Source organism: Watersipora subatra, chromosome 9 (assembly GCF_963576615.1).
Source record: "Watersipora subatra chromosome 9, tzWatSuba1.1, whole genome shotgun sequence".
NCBI classification, from domain to species: Eukaryota; Metazoa; Bryozoa; class Gymnolaemata; order Cheilostomatida; family Watersiporidae; genus Watersipora; species Watersipora subatra.
In genome coordinates, this window is record NC_088716.1 from 59,505,649 (window position 1) to 59,533,400 (window position 27,752).

The 27,752-nt window shown below is 32.8% G+C and overlaps 1 pseudogene; it reads left to right on the forward strand.

Annotated features, from left to right (window-relative positions):
* The first annotated feature begins 2,173 nt into the window (after window positions 1–2,173).
* Window positions 2,174–26,258, forward strand: LOC137405294 (uncharacterized; annotated as a pseudogene).
* The last annotated feature ends 1,494 nt before the right edge of the window (window positions 26,259–27,752 follow it).

The following is a 27,752-nucleotide window of genomic DNA, read 5'->3' on the forward strand; positions in this document are numbered from 1 at the left end:
TAAACTACAGGAAAATGTAAGAGTTTTGCACAAAACCACATGTGGTTTTTGCGACAATATATTATATAATGCTAAAAACTGCACTGCCTATTGAAAAAAGGCACTGTAGAAAAACAACTGGCCTTAAATTTTATAGCATCCATCAAAATGCCTCAGCTGAAGCTACAGCTCAGGACAGCAATGATAAAACATTGATCACCATTAGCTCCCTACTGAAGCAGCAATGAGTAATTTTATTTGGCGCCATCTTTGTGGCCATGATTCAAGCTCATTCTTAACCTGTATTACAGAGTTTAGCAAACACAAAAGTCTTGCTCTAGTCTTAATGAATGCGGGCTATTTTCATCATTAGACTATATAGCAAGACATTGTTTTGCTTGTTATACAAGCGTCTCATTTTACAGTAGCAACCTCGCAATGCTAACAACAAGCCAGGGTTTCCTGCATCTTAGCTTAGCAACTATTATGATGACCACAAGCTGAGATCAAACACTGTTTTAGTTTGTTATGTTGATTTTAGTACCCATGAATTCACACTAAATTTGCATTTAGCATAAGAATGGAATGTAACAATGAATATGAGACGCTGCTGACAAGCTTTCCGCTGACTTGTGTAGATTTCTTTCTGTTTCACAAAATCTGCATATGTACAGCGACTATATTTCAGCCGAGCTCAACGATTTAATTAGGCCATTAGGCCTACTTTCAATATTTAGGAGAGATGTATATTGTAGGAATCGTCATTCCTTCAATACTTGCATGTAGGTTTCTATACCATCCATCAAAATAAAAAAGACCTCAAGTTCTACCCTACAGGATGAATTTATTCGCGGAGTTAAATTTCGCGAAAATTGCCATTTCATGCATATTCGCAGATTTATTTATTCGCAGCTGAAAACTGTCATTCTCTATGAAGAGTTAACTCTATTACGTCTAGCATTAGATTTAACCCTACGCATGCGTGCATTGCGTGTTTCGTTTTCTATTTAGCGTACAACTACGGGTCGATCGTGCTAAGCTATAAATTTTTTGCTGCGTTCAGAGGTTTTCACGAATATTCATAGATTTGGAGGCCTTTGATGAACCAACAATTTGTGGTAAGTAATGAGTTTTTTCAAAACCCTTTACTAAATTAGTTGAATTTCACTTTGGTTCTTCGGTAAAACGCAATATTTATTTTTTCCATCCCTAGCGCTTCATTATTTGTTTTAGTGTGAGAGAGAAATTTTTCATCATACACGCATGCACAATGGCTGCAAGGGTGGTATATGTCATTCTTAGAAGATCACCAATCATTCAGGGAAGTCTGGAAATTGAGGTAGAAGTGACTGCAGCTACTCGCGAGGAGAATATATCTGTTTTAAAAAAGGAACAAAAACGCCTTTACTAGCACAAATCTTTGGCCAACCGGCAGAACTTTGCAATAGGAAGCCACGAGGAGAGTTCTGATGATAACTTCCTTACCAGCCATGTAGTAGCAAGATAATCGCCTTTAACATCTACCCAAGACAGTGACAGCGATATAGAGCTGCTATTACCAAAATAACTAATCAGAGAGCACCATTACACACTAGTATTCACTTATCAAGAGTATCAGTTTAATTTTATTGCTCTAGACAACCGCCATATAGACTAAACTGTTTATATTTACTCCATTCATCGTTTGTAAAATTTTATTTGTATTTGAAATATTTTATTTGTACACTCAAGTTTGTAATAAATTATAATATATCTATACTTGAAATAAAATATATAATTTAATCATGTTTGCTGCAGCGATATCAAGGAGTTGTTGTCGATGAAGAGGTCTAGGTTGACCGGTTGCTTCTCTGCCAATGTTCCTGCCTTGATGAATATTACTACTTGTCTCTAGTTTTGTAATCGGAGTAGGTTGTTTCATTCTCAATCTGCAGTTGTTATGTAATGTCCGGTTGTGCATGCGCACCACGGACATTGGCAATTGTGCTTTGGCTAGCAATTAATAAACGACAAGGCTCTGGACTTGTTACCTCTATGATCACCAAACATCCTGCATTATATATAATGTATATTACAAAGTATGACATGGCGTCGTAGACAGGATCATGGATATATTGTAAACGAAATATCACCAGTTAGAAAAGAAAAATCGCACTGACTCTACTTATAAGGTAAATTGATGTACTAAGAAAAAATGGCAATGGCGGGAATACATCCTCCCAAAGGAATGGACTTTGCTAATGCTAGGAGTATATAGAGAGCTTGGAAACAACGCTTTGAAAGGTATATAGAATAGCTAATGGATTGGCTGAAAAGAGTGCAGATGATCAAGTCAATATTCTGGTATATGTCATGGGAGAAGAGGCCGAGTCTATACATAATCAGTTAACCATAAGAGCACAAAGAGTGGTATCAGGCACAGCAGATGCTGCAGATACAACTTATGTCAGAACAATGGAGGCTTTTGATGATTATTTCAAACCTCAAGAGAATACGTTACACTACAGAATTTTGTTTAGTTCGCGAGTGCGGTCTAGTAAGGAGACGAATGAACAGTTCATTTGAGAGATATATGACTTGGCAGCTAAATGTAGCTGGACTGAAGATGCTATTAAACAAGACATGATAAAAACACGATTATTGGCTGGAATGTGTGACAAAGCTTTATCTCGGGAACTGCAGTTAAAACCTAATGTCACATTGGAGGACATTAAATCAGCCATGAGATCGAAAGAGGTTATCTTGCAAAATCAGAAGTGCGAGATTGATGGAGCTGCTATGGCAGTAGCAGAGCTCTTGATTCATCAGCTGTCAATGGGAGACAACCACTATTCTAAGAACCAGTTGTCCCAAAAGTCCCTGGGGCATGGTAGTCAGCGGGCAGAAGCAGAAGGCAGCAGTACAGTATCTAGAAACTACAAAGGGCAGTCTCAAAGCAGTGCAGCTAAGTCAAACCACATAACAAACTGTAATTTCTGTGGGTTAGACCATAACAGAGGACAATGCCCTGCTTATAACAAGCGCTGTAAAATCTGTAATAAGTTCAACCATTTTGCTAGGGTGTGTAAAGCTAGAACTCGCATTAGCAATCAAGCACTTGCTATTACTGTACATGATAGTAGAGAAGGTTTTGATGATGGCCAAGACTGTTTTAGCGTAAATTGTATTTCTCCTGTCAATAGTTCTAGTAAGGTAGATCGTGAGTGGTTAGTAGATCTAGTTGTTAAAGGTTTACCCCGCAAGGCGAAAGTAGACACTGGAGCAGAAGTGAATGTAATGTCCATCGAGAATCTGAAAAAACTGGGAGTTAACGCTGTAGTTCGCTCTGGAGCTACTCTGTCCGGGTATTCGGGGTACAAAATATCGGTCATTGGTAAAGTAGAATTGCCCATCTGGTTAGCAATGGAGGTTGAGCACAAATCAAATGATACAGTAGCCCAGTTCTATGTAATTGATCAGTCAGCTGTTACTCTATTGAGTCTATCCACTAGCAGGGATTTGGGTTTATTGCCTGGCATTGTGTCTGAGGTAACACAGGACCCTAGCATAACAAGTATACTTGGTAAATATGGGGAGGTTTTTCAGGGGTTGGGCAAATACAAACAAACAGTATCTCTTCAACTGAAACCAGATGCGCTTCCTATAAAGCATTGCCTACTAAACACATTCCGTATAGTGTTAGAACAAAACTCAAGCAAGAGCTAGACAGCCTAGAGCAGAGTGGCATTATTTGTAAAGATAGAGAGCCTACAGAATGGTTGTCACCGGCAGTTATTGTGAACAAGCCTAATGGAGCAATAAGGGTTTGCCTCATTCCTCAACATCTCGATTCACAACTAATCAGGTCTCAATGCATGATAGCAACCAGTGGGGAAATACTTTCTCGCATATCGGGGTCACGTTTCTTTAGTACTTTGGATGCCAAGCAAGGGTTTCATCAGGTGCCATTGGATGTTAAATCATCAAAGCTGTTGGGTTTCCTCACTCCCTATGGAAAGTATAGGTACTTAAGACTGCCTATGGGCATCAGTGTAGCTCCGGAACTGTTCCACCAGTTAATGATGGAGGCAGTGGCAGGAGTGCCCGGAGTAGAGGTATTCATTGACGATATTTTGGTTCATGGCAGTACACTTAGTGAACATAATAGTAGGCTAGAGCAGGTGTTGGCCAAACTGAAAAGCACAGGCATACCCTCAACAAAGATAAGTGTGTGGTAGGTAAGGAGCAGGTAGAATTTTTGGGTCACTTATTGACAGCCCAAGGTATCAAGCAGCAGGGTAAGCTGAAAGCTATTGAGGATATGATGGTTCCTCAGAACAAAAAGGAACTACAGAGCTACTTGGGTTTTGTCGCTTATTTGTCCAAGTTTATTGAAAATCTCTCTGAGCTAACTGTGCCACTTCGACAAGTGTGTAGAAAGGATGTCCAGTTTCAATGGAAAAAGCTACAGATTGATGCTTTTGAGAGTATCAAGAAGTCTATTCTGCAATCACCTGTTTTGGCATACTTTCACCCTGACAAACCGATCACTCTTTCATCCGATGCCAGTGCTCACAGTCTAAGGGCAGCGTTACTTCAAGAGGGCAGACCCATCGAATTTGCTGCCAAGTCTTTGACGGCGTCACAGCAAAACTATTCTCAAATTGAGAAGGAGCTTATGGCCATTGTATTTGCCTGGCAGAAGTTCAAATACTACATATGGGGAAGGGGTCCGATCAAGATTGAGACAGATCATAGAAGCCTCTTAGGGTTGTTTCAGAAAGATGTGGGAGATCTGACTCCCAGGCTAGCAAAGATGAGTCATGAACCTTTGACTTATCCTATTGACATGCGGTTAACCTTCAAGCCTGGTAAAGAAATGATTTTAGCCGACATTCTATCAAGGAGTTGTCCCCCTGATGGGAAAGAAAATACCGAGCTAGATATTGACCCAATGGTACAGATATGTTCTGTGGTGATACGCTCAGAGGAAGTTCTGGCTAAATATCAAAGAGCCACTGCTCAGGATGAGGAGCTGGCGATGGTTATGAGCTATGTTAATAAAGGATGGCCTACAGAGCGAAAAAGCTGTGCTGGTAGAGCACTGGCCTATTGGAGTCTTAAAAACTTGTTCACTGTAGTTAATGGAGTAGTTTTTTATGGGTCTCGTTTAGTGATACCAAACATGCTGTGACATGAGGTCCTTAGAGGTTTACATCTGGCTCACCAAGGAGTAAGCCAAACATTGCAAAAAGCTCAGACATCAGTGTTTTGGCCAGAGATCAGACGAAGAATAGAAGAGAAGTGTCTGTCTTGCGAACAATGCAGGGAGTTTGATAGAGCAAAGGCTAAGGAACCATTGATATCTACTCCGGTGCCTCAATATCCGTTCCAAGTAGTAGGTGCTGATTTGTTTACTGTTCGTGGCGATGATTACCTTTTAGTTGTAGAGTACCTGAGTGAATTTTCAGTGGTTAAATGCCTCCAACATTCTACTGTTGCTTCTCAGGTGATCAGTAGTCTAAGGGAAGTCTTTTTAGACTTTGGATGTCCTGAGGTAGTAATCTCAGATAAAGGTCCCCAGTTTCGCTGTAATGAGTTTGCTACATTCTGTAAAGACTGGACAATAGAGCACCACACTAGCTCTCCTTTACACCCTGCCAGAAATGGTCAGGTTGAGCGCTGGGTAGGGACAGTTAAAGCCATGATTCAAAAGTGTGGTGCAGAAGGCAAGGACTGGTGGAAGGCTCTGCTGTCATTGAGAAACACCCCTGTGGATCAAAACTTTCCTTCTCCATCTCAACTCCTTCAAGGTAGAGTGTTACGGAACAATATCCCTGTTGCATCTACTCAGTACCTGGTCAGTGGCTATGACATCGAGGGCGTAAGGGTGCAATTAGGAGAGAGGCAATCGAAGCAGAAATATTATTTTGATCGGAAAAGTGGTGCTGAAAAGTCACCTTTAAAGGTTGGTCAAACTTGCCATTTTAAGCCAGCAAGAGGGAAATGGATACCAGGTACAGTTCAGGGTGTAGACAGTGCTAGGTCATATATAATCAGTACATCTAGTGGTAATACCTTTAGGCAAAATAGAATGCATGTCCGGTCAAGTCAGGTAGTTAATCCACAGGGAAGCCTTCAGGTACCTCGGGTTCCATTGAGTACGCCTACAATTGAATCTACTGATTCAGTACACTCCGGAAATGTAACACCACGGGAAGACCCTGTTGTTAGTGGGGCCTCACCGGGCAAGGTAGGCTTGGAGCAAACTACTAGCAGTGGCAGGCGAGTTAGGCTGCCAGTAAGGTTTGCAGACTATGAAATGTGAAGCTCTGTGTCTACTAGCCCTTGCAGGGTTACCCAGCTATAGGTATTTCTTTTTAAGCTTCACTGTTGTTTTGAAGCGTATAATTCATTTTCAATGTTTGGTTAATACTGATTTTCATTTACTGTTACTCTTGCATGGTGCAATATAAAGGCCCAATTTTTAGACTAGTCACTCACCATAGGGAGGCTTTAGCGTGTAGAAACACAGTAGTTAGGCTTTTCAGTTAGGATATTCCAATTTATATACCTTTTGGCTTTCTGCTCTGTGTTTTGATCTATTATTGGTATTGGGAAAAAATATGATGTTATGTAATGTCCGGTTGTGCATGGGCACCACAGACATCGGAAATTGTGCTTTGGCTAGCAAACAATAAATGACAAGGCTCTGGACTTGTTACCTCTATCATCACCAAGCATCCTGCATTATATATATATTACAAAGTATGACAGCAGTAAACACAAAAAAGAAAAAATATTAATAAGTGTTAAGGAAGTACAAAAACAATAGCTGAAGTATTTAATGAAAGCGATCAGTTTTTAAACAAAAGAATTAACTAATGCAGTTAATTATGGAAAAACGTATCTGCACTGCAAATCAAATACATACCATAATGTCCAGATCAGAATCATGATCGTCCTCAACTTCGGTATTAGAGATTGATGGAGTCGATTTCAATGTAAAAAGACTAGGAGAGATTTTTGCGATGACGAAGCCATGTTGAATAACTTGTGAAAACTTTGAATAATTTTGTAAAGTTTGATGCAATGGCAATAAAAATCGAAGCCCGGCGATGATTTTAAAGAAGTTTTGGAACTCGGCTACGTTTAGTACTTCTGCCTAGTGACTATTTTTGTGATGACACCATTCTGCACAATTTGTGACAACCTTGAATAATTTTGTAAAGAAATGTGATGCATTGGCAATGGTGTTAGCTCAAAGCCCAGGCAATGATTTTAAAAATGCTTTGGAGCTCAACTACGTTTAGTATTTATATTAAAAACTAGCCTAGCAGCTAGTTTTTAATTTGATGCAGTAGTTATTCTCCCTTGTGATTAAAAATAGAACTAATTATTCAGGAATTTAATAATTCGCGGAATTGACTTCGCGAAATCGCGAATTTTTATAACCAACAAATATTTTCATCCTGTAGGGCAGTTGTAGTATATTGCCTGGCCAAGACCAATATAGATACAAGTTTATTGGACTGTTCACTAATATTAGTTGATGTTCATACTATGGTGGTACAATTGTGCTAGTATCTGGGTAAGATATATGGATGGCAACAAACGGATAGATGTTTTCGTCAGTTGATTTGGCTTATTTGTTTAATTGTGCCCTGTATACAGCAAATCAGAACAATCATGCATACAAACACAAAAAGAATGTGCACAAATATTAACAAAATATTCATGGTGATTAGTAGAAAACAGGCAAATACATCCATTGAATTGCACATATGGTACGTTGTTAAAACTTACAATAATTAGAAGATATCCCCAGGGTTGATACTCTGAAAGAAACACTCACCTGGCTAGGCCCAGACTTGGATATTGTACCCCCAATCACCTGATTGGTCAATTTGAAATACACCCCCTAAACATTGGGAGTTCCCTAGGGGGTGCCCAGGTTCCACGCCCCGCTAAACATCCCATATGATTAAAAAGCTATAAAAATAATTTCCACTAGGCCTATAGCATATGTATCCCCTATGTATCTAGGGAAACACCTAATCAGGCCAATCAATGAAAGAAATTGTTCAGAAAAACTTAGTAAATTTTATTTGGGCCTCCCTTAAGTAGCAAACTCACTGACAGTGCCCCATGGTCTGATAATCCCCCATAAAACGTGATTTTGGGCCGTGCCTAATGGGCCTTTTGAGGGGAGTTTCAACCCTGGAGAGATATCCTTCAAACACCAGTAAGACTGTAACATGCCTCAGTTAAAGTAGGTGAGATATAATAAAAACTAGCTGTTGCTTGTGGATCAATTGGCCAGTAAAGATTGCATCCTGGAATAAAACAGTTAAGTCCATCTTAATACATGTGTAAAAAGACATTAATAAAAGTGCAAAATTACATGATGAACATGCCCCAAAACACATGTCGTAAAAGCAGCAAAAGATGAGCTTACTGTAAAACCAGATGTTCCTTATGTGTGTAGATGAGAAGTTGAAAATTTGCACACTTTCAAATAGTTCTTTAAGGTGGCCTTGTAAGCCAACTAGTGGCAAGTGTTAGAAGCTAAAGTCTTTATATAAGCTAAAGTTATTATGATGATGGATAATAGCATTGCTTGTAACGGACGCTAAGCTTGTTAGCATGCCAGACAATAGCACTGCTTGTAGCAAATCTGGACCAGTAATGCTCTACACATTGGTTCAGCATGCCAAAGTAAATTTAATTGTACGGATTATTTCACAGAAGTGCCTAGCTATAAATTTAGCCTGCACACTTCCCAGGCTTTTTTTACCAGCATGCTTACGATACTTTTGGTAACCAATAAGCAAGCTTTAGATTACCTTCGCAATAAACTTATAATGTTCTATTTGCTTTGTGATATTGAGGTTTAGCTTATGCATAATGTATACATTAGTTTTCTTTCTGTTTCACAAAAGCTGTATTTCATAGCGACTGGATTTCTGTAGAACTCCCAGGCATTCAATTGCTCTGTTTGAATATTTAGGAGAGATGTACAGCATACTGTAGGACTCATCATTCCTTCAATGATTACATCTATAATAGGTTTCTATACATTCCAAAAATAACAGGGGCCTAAACTTTATAATTTGTAGTATATAGCCAGACCAAAACCAATGCAGGTACAGAAATTAACAACCTGTCAAACACATGTGACATGGTGGCTGACTTATTCTAGTTGTTATCACTATCAATTTACAATGCAATTTAACACTTTTTTGAGTTGTTTAGAATTCAAAATTCATTTTTTCAGTTTTGGCTTAACAAAGTAATTGAATGTAAATAATTCCTGTTATAGAACACTGATAAAATGGCGATGGTAAAATTTACAGCCTTCTTTTTTAAACACAAACCAAATGTCACATCACAATGATTACTGTTTTCATACAATAAAGTGTTCTTTAAACCAGCTCTCTATAAGATACACATCATAAGAGAAGCAGTTCATAGTTTAAACATTCTTACATACATTGAATGATGCAGAACCAATCTTTGTTAAGTGGTAATATGGATGCGTCTTTAAACCAGTTCTCTTTAAGATGCACACCATAAGAGAAGCAGTTCATAGTTTAAACATTCTTACATACATTGAATGATGCAGAACCAATCTTCAAGTGGTAATATGGATGCGTCTTTAAACCAGTTCTCTTTAAGATGCACACCATAAGAGAAGCAGTTCATAGTTTAAACATTCTTACATACATTGAATGATGCAGAACCAATCTTCAAGTGGTAATATGGATGCGTCTTTAAACCAGTTCTCTTTAAGATGCACACCATAAGAGAAGCAGTTCATAGTTTAAACATTCTTACATACATTGAATGATGCAGAACCAATCTTCAAGTGGTAATATGGATGCGTCTTTAAACCAGTTCTCTTTAAGATGCACACCATAAGAGAAGCAGTTCATAGTTTAAACATTCTTACATACATTGAATGATGCAGAACCAATCTTCAAGTGGTAATATGAAAGTGTCATTAAAGCAACAGATCCAACTGATTATCTCTGATAGGAGATTTTTCACTTTACTTGATTATAAATGCGCGTAACACAAAACACCAACTAATTCAACTAGAGGTGAATGACAAATGAATGCAGCATTGGCACTGAAAAATACCAAAGGAAATCAAGCAAACGTGTCGTGTTTGAGATGATCAGCGTATCACATCTACTTCAGTGTATCACGTCTACTTCAGCGTATCACATCTACTTCAGTGTATCGCATCTACCTCAGTGTATCACATCTACTTCAGTGTATCACATCTACTTCAGTGTATCACATTCACTTCAGTGTATCACATTCACTTCAGTGTATCACATCTACTTCAGCGTATCGCATCTACTTCAGTGTATCACATCTACTTCAGCGTATCACATCTACTTCAGTGTATTGCATCTACTTCAGTGTATCACATCTACTTCAGTGTATCACATCTACTTCAGGGTATCACGTCTACTTCAGTGTATCACATCTACCTCAGTTTATCACATCTACTTCAATGTATCACATCTACTTCAGTGTATTGCATCTACTTCAGTGTATCACATCTACTTCAGTGTATCTCATCTACTTCAGGGTATCACGTCTACTTCAATGTATCACATCTACCTCAGTTTATCACATCTACTTCAATGTATCACATCTACTTCAGTGTATTGCATCTACTTCAGTGTATCACATCTACTTCAGTGTATCACATCTACTTCAGGGTATCACGTCTACTTCAGTGTATCACATCTACCTCAGTTTATCACATCTACTTCAATGTATCACATCTACTTCAGTGTATTGCATCTACTTCAGTGTATCACATCTACTTCAGTGTATCACATCTACTTCAGGGTATCACGTCTACTTCAGTGTATCACATCTACCTCAGTTTATCACATCTACTTCAATGTATCACATCTACTTCAGTGTATTGCAACTACTTCAGTGTATCACATCTACTTCAGCATATCACATCTACTTCAGTGTATCACATCTACTTCAGTGTATCACATTTACTTCAGTGTATTGCATCTACTTCAGTGTATCACATCTACTTCAGCGTATCGAATCTACTTCAGTGTATCACATCTACTTCAGCGTATCACATCTACTTCAGCATACCGCATCTACTTCAGTGTATTGCATCTACTTCAGTGTATCACATCTACTTCAGTGTATCACATTTACTTCAGTGTATTGCATCTACTTCAGTGTATCACATCTACTTCAGCGTATCGAATCTACTTCAGTGTATCACATCTACTTCAGCGTATCACATCTACTTCAGCATACCGCATCTACTTCAGTGTATTGCATCTACTTCAGTGTATCACATCTACTTCAGTGTATCACATCTACTTCAATGTATCACATCTACTTCAGTATATCAAATCTACTTCAGTGTATCACATCTACTTAAAACACTAGTTGGGCTTCTAGAGTTGCGTTGCTAGTGTATTGTATCAGCTTGGTCATACATCCACCATCCATATAAAAATAGAACAAGAAAGCTGAAATATTAATTAATTACGCAGATTAATTGGAAACTACCTTAATTGAACAAGCAATAAAATAGAAAGCTAATTGATAACTTAAAATCTTTTATTATTAGAATTTACAAAAAACAGAATTTTGACTTTTTTAGCATAAAAAGCTTAATTTTGACTTTTCTCTTACTTCAAAAATGTCATGTTTGACCATTAAACTCAAAAAAAGATCAAATATGAAGTTTAAGCAATAATTATTGCAAAAAACAAACTGAAATTTTTAGCATTGTGTTGCACTATTTATGACCAAACATAAACGACTTCCAGAATTGAACTGTTTTCTTTGAGCGTGACTTAATTTTCCTTGAGCGTGTTTCAGGGACTAGCAGCAAATGAATTTGGGTAGCTGAAACTATTCCTCAATTCTCTCTTTCTTTCGTCTATTTTAGGTCTACTGTGACTCTACGATGGCAGACAGCGAGTTAATATCTGAAGCTCTAGCAGATTTTAAGAGAGCTTTAGCGGGTCCAGTCGCTAGCAAAGCATTTGAAGACTTAGTTAAAAAGTATCCACATTCTCTATTGGAACATGTGCAATCTTTGACACAGCCCGGTAACATTTCTGGGATCTTAAGTGCACGCTGGGCACACTCCCAACAAAGAGGTGACAGAGAAATATTTTCAGTATATGAATTTGTAACACGAGAATTAAATGATGTGACTTGGGAATTCGCTAATCATGACTCGGAAGACACTGATTCACTGATTGACCTGGCTGCTGAAATATGGTTTATGAACCACCTTTCTGTAATTGCCCAGGATGACTATCAAAACTGGTCCGAGAAAGCAGATTACTCTAGAGAGTTGTCAACGATGTTTGAAGGTGTCAATGGTTCTGATAGCCTTTTCACTAAACTCGTGAATGAAAAAGAGCATCCGCTTTTAAAAGCACTTGTTAGACTAGACCATGTACAACGTAAGTTGAGGATATTCCTGGAAGATTGGAAGAATGTTCACAAAATTACCGAAAATGAGCTCAGTCATGAAATTTGGAGTCCTTTAGAGGCACATTCAGAAAAGTTTCACATCATCCCTCGACCATCCTCATCTGGAAAGCTAAAGATGTATGGAATGCATTTTTATACTAAGAGATTTCCTCAAAGTGGCGATCAAAGTAAGTAGCAAAGTTGAAGATCTAATGCTAACACATCTGTTTAAGTAAGAAAGCTGAGGATCTAATGCTAACACATCTATTTAAGTAAGAAAACTGAGGGTCTAATGCTAACACATCTGTTTAAGTAAGAAAGCTGAGGATCTAATGCTAACGCATCTATTTAAGTAAGAAAGCTGAGGGTCTAATGCTAACACATCTATTTAAGTAAGAAAACTGAGGGTCTAATGCTAACATATCTACTCGAGTAGCAAAGCTAAGGATCTAATGCTAACACATCTATTCGAGTAACAAAGCTAAGAATCTAATGTTAACAAATCTATTTTCTTGCATATGTAAATGAATAATGATTTTTCACTTCCCGTTTGATAGATGGAGGGCCTTTTAAAATTTAACATATAATTGCAAATAACCACTTAATCTTTAGCAGCATTTTATACTACATTGCCATGTTTTTGTATGTTGTCCAATAGACAACATAACGCAATCATGAACGTGTTAACATATGAAGAATCCCTGGAAACTTATGTACAAATATGGGGTCTTTTACAAGCATTTTATACCAAAATATTGCAATGGGATTACACTGTCACCATAAAACTAGACTTAACTGACAGGATAAATGAGTGCCCAATACAGAAATTATATTTCTTGAGAATACATTTGGAGAAAGACGGTGTCTACAAAATTTACTTTTCAACTATGTGAAGTCTATATGGCCTGAGGTAGTAAAAGAAATGAATGTATGCCTTAAAAACTAACAAAAATGAAAAGCACTAAGTGTTTTCATAACTACAATCATTATTGTACAAGGACAAATGTAAAATGAAAACTATTATGCAGCTTTATTACCCAGCATTCCACAATTGTTATTATTATGATTATCATTATGGGATCTGTACGCTAATATAAAATATTATACAGCTTATTACCTAGCATTCCACAATTGTTATTATAATGATTATCATTATGGGATCTGTAAACTAATATAAAATATTATACAGCTTATTACCTAGCATTTCACAATTGTTATTATTATGATTATCATTATAGGATCTGTACACTCATATAAAATATTATACAGCTTATTACCCAGCATTCCACAATTGTTATTATTATGATTATCATTATGGGATCTGTACACTAATATAAAATATTATACAGCTTATTACCTAGCATTTCACAATTGTTATTATTATGATTATCATTATGGGATCTGTACACTAATATAAAATATTATACAGCTTATTACCCAGCATTCCACAATTGTTATTATTATGATTATCATTATGGGGTCTGTAAACTAATATAAAATATTATACAGCTTATTACCTAGCATTTCACAATTGTTATTATTATGATTATCATTATGGGATCTGTACACTAATATAAAATATTATACAGCTTATTACTTAGCATTCCACAATTGTTATTATTATGGTTATCATTATAGGATCTGTACAGTAATATAAAATATTATACAGCTTATTACCCAGCATTCTACAATTGCTATTATTATGATTATCATTATAGGATCTGTACACTAATATAAAATATTATACAGCTTAATACCTAGCATTTCACAATTGTTATTATTATGATTATCATTATGGGGTCTGTAAACTAATATAAAATATTATACAGCTTATTACCTAGCATTTCACAATTGTTATTATTATGATTATCATTATGGGATCTGTACACTAATATAAAATATTATACAGCTTATTACCTAGCATTCCACAATTGTTATTATTATGATTATCATTATGGGATCTGTACACTAATATAAAATATTATACAGCTTATTACCTAGCATTCCACAATTGTTATTATAATGATTATCATTATGGGATCTGTACACTAATATAAAATGTTATACAGCTTATTACCTAGCATTCCACAATTGTTATTATTATGATTATCATTATGGGATCTGTACACTAATATAAAATATTATACAGCTTATTACCTAGCATTCCACAATTGTTATTATTATGATTATCATTATGGGATCTGTACACTAATATAAAATATTATACAGCTTATTACCTAGCATTCCACAATTGTTATTATTATGATTATCATTATGGGATCTGTACACTAATATAAAATATTATACAGCTTATTACCTAGCATTCCACAATTGTTATTATTATGATTATCATTATAGGATCTGTACACTAATATAAAATATTATACAGTTTATTACCTAGCATTCCACAATTGTTATTATTATGATTATCATTATGGGATCTGTACACTAATATAAAATATTATACAGCTTATTACCTAGCATTCCACAATTGTTATTATTATGGTTATCATTATGGGATCTGTAAACTAATATAAAATATTATACAGCTTATTACCTAGCATTCCACAATTGTTATTATTATGATTATCATTATGGGATCTGTACACTAATATAAAATATTATACAGCTTATTACCTAGCATTCCACAATTGTTATTATTATGATTATCATTATGGGATCTGTACACTAATATAAAATATTATACAGCTTATTACCTAGCATTCCACAATTGTTATTATTATGATTATCATTATGGGATCTGTACACTAATATAAAATATTATACAGCTTATTACCTAGCATTCCACAATTGTTATTATTATGATTATCATTATGGGATCTGTACACTAATATAAAATATTATACAGTTTATTACCTAGCATTCCACAATTGTTATTATTATGATTATCATTATGGGGTCTGTAAACTAATATAAAATATTATACAGCTTATTACCTAGCATTTCACAATTGTTATTATTATGGTGATCATTATAGGATCTGTACACTAATATAAAATGTTATACAGCTTATTACCTAGCATTTCACAATTGTTATTATTATGATTATCATTATGGGGTCTGTAAACTAATATAAAATATTATACAGCTTATTACCTAGCATTTCACAATTGTTATTATTATGATTATCATTATGGGATCTGTACACTAATATAAAATATTATACTGCTTATTACCTAGCATTCCACAATTGTTATTATTATGATTATCATTATAGGATCTGTACACTAATATAAAATATTATACTGCTTATTACCTAGCATTCCACAATTGTTATTATTATGATTATCATTATGGGATCTGTACACTAATATAAAATATTATACAGCTTATTACCTAGCATTCCACAATTGTTATTATTATGATTATCATCATGGGATCTGTACACTAATATAAAATATTATACAGCTTATTACCTAGCATTCCACAATTGTTATTATTATGATTATCATTATGGGATCTGTACACTAATATAAAATATTATACAGCTTATTACCTAGCATTCCACAATTGTTATTATTATGATTATCATTATGGGATCTGTACACTAATATAAAATATTATACAGCTTATTACCTAGCATTCCACAATTGTTATTATTATGATTATCATTATGGGATCTGTACACTAATATAAAATATTATACAGCTTATTACCTAGCATTCCACAATTGTTATTATTATGATTATCATCATGGGATCTGTACACTAATATAAAATATTATACAGCTTATTACCTAGCATTCCACAATTGTTATTATTATGATTATCATTATGGTATCTGTACACTAATATAAAATATTATACAGTTTATTACCTAGCATTCCACAATTGTTATTATTATGATTATCATTATGGGATCTGTACACTAATATAAAATATTATACAGCTTATTACCTAGCATTCCACAATTGTTATTATTATGATTATCATTATGGTATCTGTACACTAATATAAAATATTATACAGTTTATTACCTAGCATTCCACAATTGTTATTATTATGATTATCATTATGGGATCTGTACACTAATATAAAATATTATACAGCTTATTACCTAGCATTCCACAATTGTTATTATTATGATTATCATTATGGTATCTGTACACTAATATAAAATATTATACAGTTTATTACCTAGCATTCCACAATTGTTATTATTATGATTATCATTATGGGATCTGTACACTAATATAAAATATTATACAGCTTATTACCTAGCATTCCACAATTGTTATTATTATGATTATCATCATGGGATCTGTACACTAATATAAAATATTATACAGCTTATTACCTAGCATTCCACAATTGTTATTATTATGATTATCATTATGGTATCTGTACACTAATATAAAATATTATACAGTTTATTACCTAGCATTCCACAATTGTTATTATTATGATTATCATTATGGTATCTGTACACTAATATAAAATATTATACAGTTTATTACCTAGCATTCCACAATTGTTATTATTATGATTATCATTATGGGATCTGTACACTAATATAAAATATTATACAGCTTATTACCTAGCATTCCACAATTGTTATTATTATGATTATCATTATGGGATCTGTACACTAATATAAAATATTATACAGCTTATTACCTAGCATTCCACAATTGTTATTATTATGGTTATCATTATGGGATCTGTAAACTAATATAAAATATTATACAGCTTATTACCTAGCATTCCACAATTGTTATTATTATGATTATCATTATGGGATCTGTACACTAATATAAAATATTATACAGCTTATTACCTAGCATTCCACAATTGTTATTATTATGATTATCATTATGGGATCTGTACACTAATATAAAATATTATACAGCTTATTACCTAGCATTCCACAATTGTTATTATTATGATTATCATTATGGGATCTGTACACTAATATAAAATATTATACAGCTTATTACCTAGCATTCCACAATTGTTATTATTATGATTATCATTATAGGATCTGTACACTAATATAAAATATTATACAGTTTATTACCTAGCATTCCACAATTGTTATTATTATGATTATCATTATGGGGTCTGTAAACTAATATAAAATATTATACAGCTTATTACCTAGCATTTCACAATTGTTATTATTATGGTTATCATTATAGGATCTGTACACTAATATAAAATGTTATACAGCTTATTACCTAGCATTTCACAATTGTTATTATTATGATTATCATTATGGGGTCTGTAAACTAATATAAAATATTATACAGCTTATTACCTAGCATTTCACAATTGTTATTATTATGATTATCATTATGGGATCTGTACACTAATATAAAATATTATACTGCTTATTACCTAGCATTCCACAATTGTTATTATTATGATTATCATTATAGGATCTGTACACTAATATAAAATATTATACTGCTTATTACCTAGCATTCCACAATTGTTATTATTATGATTATCATTATGGGATCTGTACACTAATATAAAATATTATACAGCTTATTACCTAGCATTCCACAATTGTTATTATTATGATTATCATTATGGGATCTGTACACTAATATAAAATATTATACAGCTTATTACCTAGCATTCCACAATTGTTATTATTATGATTATCATTATGGGATCTGTACACTAATATAAAATATTATACAGCTTACTACCTAGCATTCCACAATTGTTATTATTATGATTATCATTATGTGATCTGTACACTAATATAAAATATTATACAGCTTATTACCTAGCATTCCACAATTGTTATTATTATGGTTATCATTATAGGATCTGTACAGTAATATAAAATATTATACAGCTTATTACCCAGCATTCTACAATTGCTATTATTATGATTATCATTATAGGATCTGTACACTAATATAAAATATTATACAGCTTAATACCTAGCATTTCACAATTGTTATTATTATGATTATCATTATGGGATCTGTACACTAATATAAAATATTATACAGCTTATTACCCAGCATTCTACAATTGCTATTATTATGATTATCATTATAGGATCTGTACACTAATATAAAATATTATACAGCTTATTACCCAGCATTCCACAATTGTTATTATTATGATTATCATTATGGGATCTGTACACTAATATAAAATATTATACAGCTTATTACCTAGCATTCCACAATTGTTATTATTATGATTATCATTATGGGATCTGTACACTAATATAAAATATTATACAGCTTATTACCTAGCATTCCACAATTGTTATTATTATGATTATCATCATGGGATCTGTACACTAATATAAAATATTATACAGCTTATTACCTAGCATTCCACAATTGTTATTATTATGATTATCATTATGGTATCTGTACACTAATATAAAATATTATACAGTTTATTACCTAGCATTCCACAATTGTTATTATTATGATTATCATTATGGGATCTGTACACTAATATAAAATATTATACAGCTTATTACCTAGCATTCCACAATTGTTATTATTATGATTATCATTATGGTATCTGTACACTAATATAAAATATTATACAGCTTATTACCTAGCATTCCACAATTGTTATTATTATGATTATCATTATGGGATCTGTACACTAATATAAAATATTATACAGCTTATTACCTAGCATTCCACAATTGTTATTATTATGATTATCATTATGGGATCTGTACTCTAATATAAAATATTATACAGCTTATTACCTAGCATTCCACAATTGTTATTATTATGATTATCATTATGGTATCTGTACACTAATATAAAATATTATACAGTTTATTACCTAGCATTCCACAATTGTTATTATTATGGTTATCATTATGGGATCTGTACACTAATATAAAATATTATACAGCTTATTACCTAGCATTCCACAATTGTTATTATTATGGTTATCATTATGGAATCTGTACACTAATATAAAATATTATACAGCTTATTACCTAGCATTCCACAATTGTTATTATTATGATTATCATTATGGGATCTGTACACTAATATAAAATATTATACAGCTTATTACCTAGCATTCCACAATTGTTATTATTATAATTATCATTATGGAATCTGTACACTAATATAAAATATTATACAGCTTATTACCTAGCATTCCACAATTGTTATTATTATGATTATCATTATGGGATCTGTACACTAATATAAAATATTATACAGCTTATTACCTAGCATTCCACAATTGTTATTATTATAATTATCATTATGGAATCTGTACACTAATATAAAATATTATACAGCTTATTACCTAGCATTCCACAATTGTTATTATTATGATTATCATTATGGGATCTGTACACTAGTATAAAATATTATACAGCTTATTACCTAGCATTTCACAATTGTCATTATTATGATTATCATCATGGGATCTGTACACTAATATAAAATATTATACAGCTTATTACCTAGCATTCCACAATTGTTATTATTATGGTTATCATTATAGGATCTGTACAGTAATATAAAATATTATACAGCTTATTACCCAGCATTCTACAATTGCTATTATTATGATTATCATTATAGGATCTGTACACTAATATAAAATATTATACAGCTTAATACCTAGCATTTCACAATTGTTATTATTATGATTATCATTATGGGATCTGTACACTAATATAAAATATTATACAGCTTATTACCCAGCATTCTACAATTGCTATTATTATGATTATCATTATAGGATCTGTACACTAATATAAAATATTATACAGCTTATTACCCAGCATTCCACAATTGTTATTATTATGATTATCATTATGGGATCTGTACACTAATATAAAATATTATACAGCTTATTACCTAGCATTCCACAATTGTTATTATTATGATTATCATTATGGGATCTGTACACTAGTATAAAATATTATACAGCTTATTACCTAGCATTTCACAATTGTCATTATTATGATTATCATCATGGGATCTGTACACTAATATAAAATATTATACAGCTTATTACCCAGCATTCCACAATTGTTATTATTATGATTATCATTATGGAATCTGTACACTAATATAAAATATTATACAGCTTATTACCCAGCATTCCACAATTGTTATTATTATGATTATCATTATGGAATCTGTACACTAATATAAAATATTATACAGCTTATTACCTAGCATTCCACAATTGTTATTATTATGATTATCATTATGGGATCTGTACACTAATATAAAATATTATACAGCTTATTACCTAGCATTCCACAATTGTTATTATTATGATTATCATTATGGGATCTGTACACTAATATAAAATATTATACAGCTTATTACCTAGCATTCCACAATTGTTATTATTATGATTATCATTATGGGATCTGTACACTAATATAAAATATTATACAGTTTATTACCTAGCATTCCACAATTGTTATTATTATGGTTATCATTATAGGATCTGTACACTAATATAAAATATTATACAGCTTATTACCTAGCATTTCACAATTGTTATTATTATGGTTATCATTATGGGATCTGTACACTAATATAAAATATTATACAGCTTATTACCCAGCATTCCATAATTGTTATTATTATGATTATCATTATGGGATCTGTACACTAATATAAAATATTATACAGCTTATTACCTAGCATTTCACAATTGTTATTATTATGATTATCATTATGGGATCTGTACTCTAATATAAAATATTATACAGTTTATTACCTAGCATTCCACAATTGTTATTATTATGATTATCATTATGGGATCTGTACACTAATATAAAATATTATACAGCTTATTACCTAGCATTCCACAATTGTTATTATTATGATTATCATTATGGGATCTGTACACTCATATAAAATATTATACAGCTTATTACCCAGCATTTCACAATTGTTATTATTATGATTATCATTATGGGATCTGTACACTAATATAAAATATTATACAGCTTATTACCTAGCATTCCACAATTGTTATTATTATGATTATCATTATGGGATCTGTACACTAATATAAAATATTATACAGCTTATTACCTAGCATTCCACAATTGTTATTATTATGATTATCATTATGGGATCTGTACACTAATATAAAATATTATACAGTTTATTACCTAGCATTCCACAATTGTTATTATTATGGTTATCATTATAGGATCTGTACACTAATATAAAATATTATACAGCTTATTACCTAGCATTCCACAATTGTTATTATTATGATTATCATTATGGGATCTGTACACTAATATAAAATATTATACAGCTTATTACCTAGCATTCCACAATTGTTATTATTATGATTATCATTATGGGATCTGTACACTAATATAAAATATTATACAGCTTATTACCTAGCATTCCACAATTGTTATTATTATGATTATCTTCATGGGATCTGTACACTAATATAAAATATTATACAGCTTATTACCTAGCATTCCACAATTGTTATTATTATGATTATCATTATGGGATCTGTACACTCATATAAAATATTATACAGCTTATTACCCAGCATTCCACAATTGTTATTATTATGATTATCATTATGGGATCTGTACACTAATATAAAATATTATACAGTTTATTACCTAGCATTCCACAATTGTTATTATTATGATTATCATTATGGGATCTGTACACTCATATAAAATATTATACAGCTTATTACCCAGCATTCCACAATTGTTATTATTATGATTATCATTATGGGATCTGTACACTCATATAAAATATTATACAGCTTATTACCCAGCATTCCACAATTGTTATTATTATGATTATCATTATGGGATCTGTACACTAATATAAAATATTATACAGTTTATTACCTAGCATTCCACAATTGTTATTATTATGGTTATCATTATAGGATCTGTACACTAATATAAAATATTATACAGCTTATTACCTAGCATTTCACAATTGTTATTATTATGGTTATCATTATGGGATCTGTAAACTAATATAAAATATTATACAGCTTATTACCTAGCATTCCACAATTGTTATTATTATGGTTATCATTATGGGATCTGTACACTAGTATAAAATATTATACAGCTTATTACCCAGCATTCCACAATTGTTATTATTATGATTATCATTATGGGATCTGTACACTAATATAAAATATTATACAGCTTATTACCTAGCATTCCACAATTGTTATTATTATGATTATCATTATGGGATCTGTACACTAATATAAAATATTATACAGTTTATTACCTAGCATTCCACAATTGTTATTATTATGATTATCATTATGGGATCTGTACACTAATATAAAATATTATACAGCTTATTACCTAGCATTCCACAATTGTTATTATTATGATTATCATTATGGGATCTGTACACTAATATAAAATATTATACAGCTTATTACCTAGCATTCCACAATTGTTATTATTATGATTATCATTATGGGATCTGTACACTAATATAAAATATTATACAGTTTATTACCTAGCATTCCACAATTGTTATTATTATGATTATCATTATGGGATCTGTACACTAATATAAAATATTATACAGCTTATTACCTAGCATTCCACAATTGTTATTATTATGATTATCATTATGGGATCTGTACACTAATATAAAATATTATACAGCTTATTACCTAGCATTCCACAATTGTTATTATTATGATTATCATTATGGGATCTGTACACTAATATAAAATATTATACAGCTTATTACCTAGCATTCCACAATTGTTATTATTATGATTATCATTATGGGATCTGTACACTCATATAAAATATTATACAGCTTATTACCCAGCATTCCACAATTGTTATTATTATGATTATCATTATGGGATCTGTACACTAATATAAAATATTATACAGTTTATTACCTAGCATTCCACAATTGTTATTATTATGGTTATCATTATAGGATCTGTACACTAATATAAAATATTATACAGCTTATTACCTAGCATTTCACAATTGTTATTATTATGGTTATCATTATGGGATCTGTACACTAGTATAAAATATTATACAGCTTATTACCCAGCATTCCACAATTGTTATTATTATGATTATCATTATGGGATCTGTACACTAATATAAAATATTATACAGCTTATTACCTAGCATTCCACAATTGTTATTATTATGATTATCATTATGGGATCTGTACACTAATATAAAATATTATACAGTTTATTACCTAGCATTCCACAATTGTTATTATTATGGTTATCATTATAGGATCTGTACACTAATATAAAATATTATACAGCTTATTACCTAGCATTTCACAATTGTTATTATTATGGTTATCATTATGGGATCTGTACACTAATATAAAATATTATACAGCTTATTACCCAGCATTCCATAATTGTTATTATTATGATTATCATTATGGGATCTGTACACTAGTATAAAATATTATACAGCTTATTACCTAGCATTTCACAATTGTTATTATTATGATTATCATTATGGGATCTGTACACAAATATAAAATATTATACAGCTTATTACCTAGCATTCCACAATTGTTATTATTATGATTATCATTATGGGATCTGTACACTAATATAAAATATTATACAGCTTATTACCCAGCATTCCATAATTGTTATTATTATGATTATCATTATGGGATCTGTACACTCATATAAAATATTATACAGCTTATTACCCAGCATTTCACAATTGTTATTATTATGATTATCATTATGGGATCTGTACACTAATATAAAATATTATACAGCTTATTACCTAGCATTCCACAATTGTTATTATTATGATTATCATTATGGGATCTGTACACAAATATAAAATATTATACAGCTTATTACCTAGCATTCCACAATTGTTATTATTATGATTATCATTATGGGATCTGTACACTAATATAAAATATTATACAGTTTATTACCTAGCATTCCACAATTGTTATTATTATGGTTATCATTATAGGATCTGTACACTAATATAAAATATTATACAGCTTATTACCTAGCATTTCACAATTGTTATTATTATGGTTATCATTATGGGATCTGTACACTAGTATAAAATATTATACAGCTTATTACCCAGCATTCCACAATTGTTATTATTATGATTATCATTATGGGATCTGTACACTAATATAAAATATTATACAGCTTATTACCTAGCATTCCACAATTGTTATTATTATGATTATCATTATGGGATCTGTACACTAATATAAAATATTATACAGTTTATTACCTAGCATTCCACAATTGTTATTATTATGGTTATCATTATAGGATCTGTACACTAATATAAAATATTATACAGCTTATTACCTAGCATTTCACAATTGTTATTATTATGGTTATCATTATGGGATCTGTACACTAATATAAAATATTATACAGCTTATTACCTAGCATTCCACAATTGCTATTATTATGATTATCATTATGGGATCTGTACACTAATATAAAATATTATACTGCTTATTACCCTGCATTTCACAATTGTTATTATTATGATTATCATTATGGGATCTGTACACTAATATAAAATATTATACAGCTTATTACCTAGCATTCCACAATTGCTATTAATATGATTATCATTATGTGATCTGTACACTAATATAAAATATTATACAGCTTATTACCCAGCATTCCACAATTGTTATTATTATGATTATCATTATGGGATCTGTACACTAATATAAAATATTATACAGCTTATTACCTAGCATTCCACAATTGCTATTATTATGATTATCATTATGGTATCTGTACACTAGTATAAAATATTATACAGCTTATTACCTAGCATTCCACAATTGCTATTATTATGATTATCATTATGGGATCTGTACACTCATATAAAATATTATACAGCTTATTACCTAGCATTCCACAATTGTTATTATTATAATTATCATTATGGGATCTGTACACTAATATAAAATATTATACAGCTTATTACCTAGCATTCCACAATTGTTATTATTATGGTTATCATTATGGGATCTGTACACTAATATAAAATATTATACAGCTTATTACCTAGCATTCCACAATTGTTATTATTATAATTATCATTATGGGATCTGTACACTAATATAAAATATTATACAGCTTATTACCTAGCATTCCACAATTGTTATTATATTTGTAACCATTATAAGATCTGTACTCTTTTTAAAAACTGCTGATAAAAAAAGATTTGAAAATATAACTTATATTTTCCATTGAAAAATTATGTTCTCTATTTGAGCAAATATAGGTGCACAATATATAGCATGGAGCGTACATACAACTATCCGTGTTGAGACTTTTCCATGCTCTTTTTTTTGGGTCCTGACAGCTTTTGTTTATAGCGGAAACTCTGCCCTCTGCTTCTCAGAAGCGGACCAATTTCTCTTGTACCGGCCAGTGCTGGCCATTCCCTCTTTCAGCCAGGTCAGTCGTCTCTTCTCTCAGTTGTGTTGAGCCGTTTTTTTGCCGGCCGAGTAGGACTGAGGTTGACTGGGCTGCTGAGTGTTTGGCAGAGATGTCAGTTGGCTGGCTTCCCTCACACTCTTCCCATTAGAAGCAGTGGGAGGCTCTAATAAGTAGCCTGAAGTACAAATTAGCTGTGTCCAGAGGTGGTGTTACTGGGTTTCATACCTGCTCCAGATGTCGTGTCTCCAGTCGCAGGACTTCTGTGACTTGCTGGCTCAACAATCGATAGGAAACGATGTCAGTCATGGCCTTGGCCACATCTGCCTAGAGGTTGCTGTCGGCCAGCAGTTGGCTGGTTTTCCTTTGCTGTCTGTTCTTGATTATTTGGCTAGCTAGCTGACTTTTCAGGATTTAGAAAAGAGGAGAGGGTTTGGTGGGCAAAGTAGGTTTGCCCGACTCTTCTGGCGCTGGCACTCCGCACTGGACAGGAGTAATTAAATTCTCCGCGAAACTGTGTTTGTCTTCCCTGGTTTTCTGCTTCGGCTGACTTTGTGGAGTTAGTGAGCTGTGTTTAGATAGTGAGTACATGATTCCATTTTTAGATCAGGGGTCAGCTTCTGTATTGTAGAAACATTTTCCATTGGAGCCAGTCCACATGGTACACCATATTTCTATGCTGGCTGTCCTCATGTTTTTCGGTGCTGCATCACCTAATCAACTTTGCATGCACTGTCATGTGCGAAAGGACACACAAAGATGTCACAGTATTGAGAATGTAGTGCTGGCCTCTCAGGGTTCCTAGTCTTATAGCCGCAGATGCCGCATCTGTTCCCTCTGTTTCTTAGTGCTGCCGTTACCCTGTCCTAAGTTATTTGGAAGGTTCAGCGGGCTTTTATTACCTGGAATAGCTTCACAAATCTGGTTTGCAGCTTTAGATTGCCTCTTCATTGCCTTTTTTTAAATAATCCAGACACAGTCATCAGGGGTGTAAAATAATGGCTCTTCCTGGTCTGGTCCTCCTTTCAGCTCTCCATCTGTGTCTGGCAGAGTGTGTTGGGCACCTCTGGCAGAGAGCTTCTTTTATATGCCCATTACATCTTTACCTGTTTGATAGAATTTTGTGGGAAGGATTGACATTCAAGATGATCTAGAAGTTGTAGTCTTTACCCTAACAATAGCATGCCATCAGAGTCAATTGCACACTCAGGAGTCAATTGCACAGCCAACAAAGTGAAGTATGGAATGCCCTGAGCAGGAACCTTTGCAGGTAGAAGTAGGGCCAGAAATATTTGATGGCCACCGCCAACAACTCGCTCTGAGTGACACAATAATTCCTTTCTACAAGTGCCAGGGTTTTAATGAAATAGCTGATCATTCTTTTATCTAGAACAAAACTGCCCCTCACCTGCATCCATATCTAATATATCCGACTGGTTTGGATCGGAATATTCCAAGATGGGCACAAAAATATGCTGCCTTCAAGGCTCTAAAAGGTGGCTTGGTCCTCGTTCCTCCATGTCTTTACTTCTCTCTTCCTGTTCGCTTGTGTAGAGGTCAAACTTTGCAGCTGTGGTAGCGAACCTTGGGTGTATTGATGGTAGTAGCCCACAGTCCCCAGATAGCCTTGTAGCTCGCTGAAAACATTAGGGATAGGCCAGTCTCAAAATGCTGTGCCTCTTCAAAATCAATAGCTACCCCTTCTTTGTTAACCACATAGCCCAGGTAGTAAACTTGTGATTGGAGTTCTCACTTGGCTGGTTTGAGCCTGAGTCCTGTTCCCATCAGCCATTGGAGCACTCTCACCAGCCTGTGCAGGTGAGTGTTGACGTCTGGTGTAAAGACTATGATGACATCCAAGTCGAGTAGCAGCATGTCGCTACTCTACTTGCC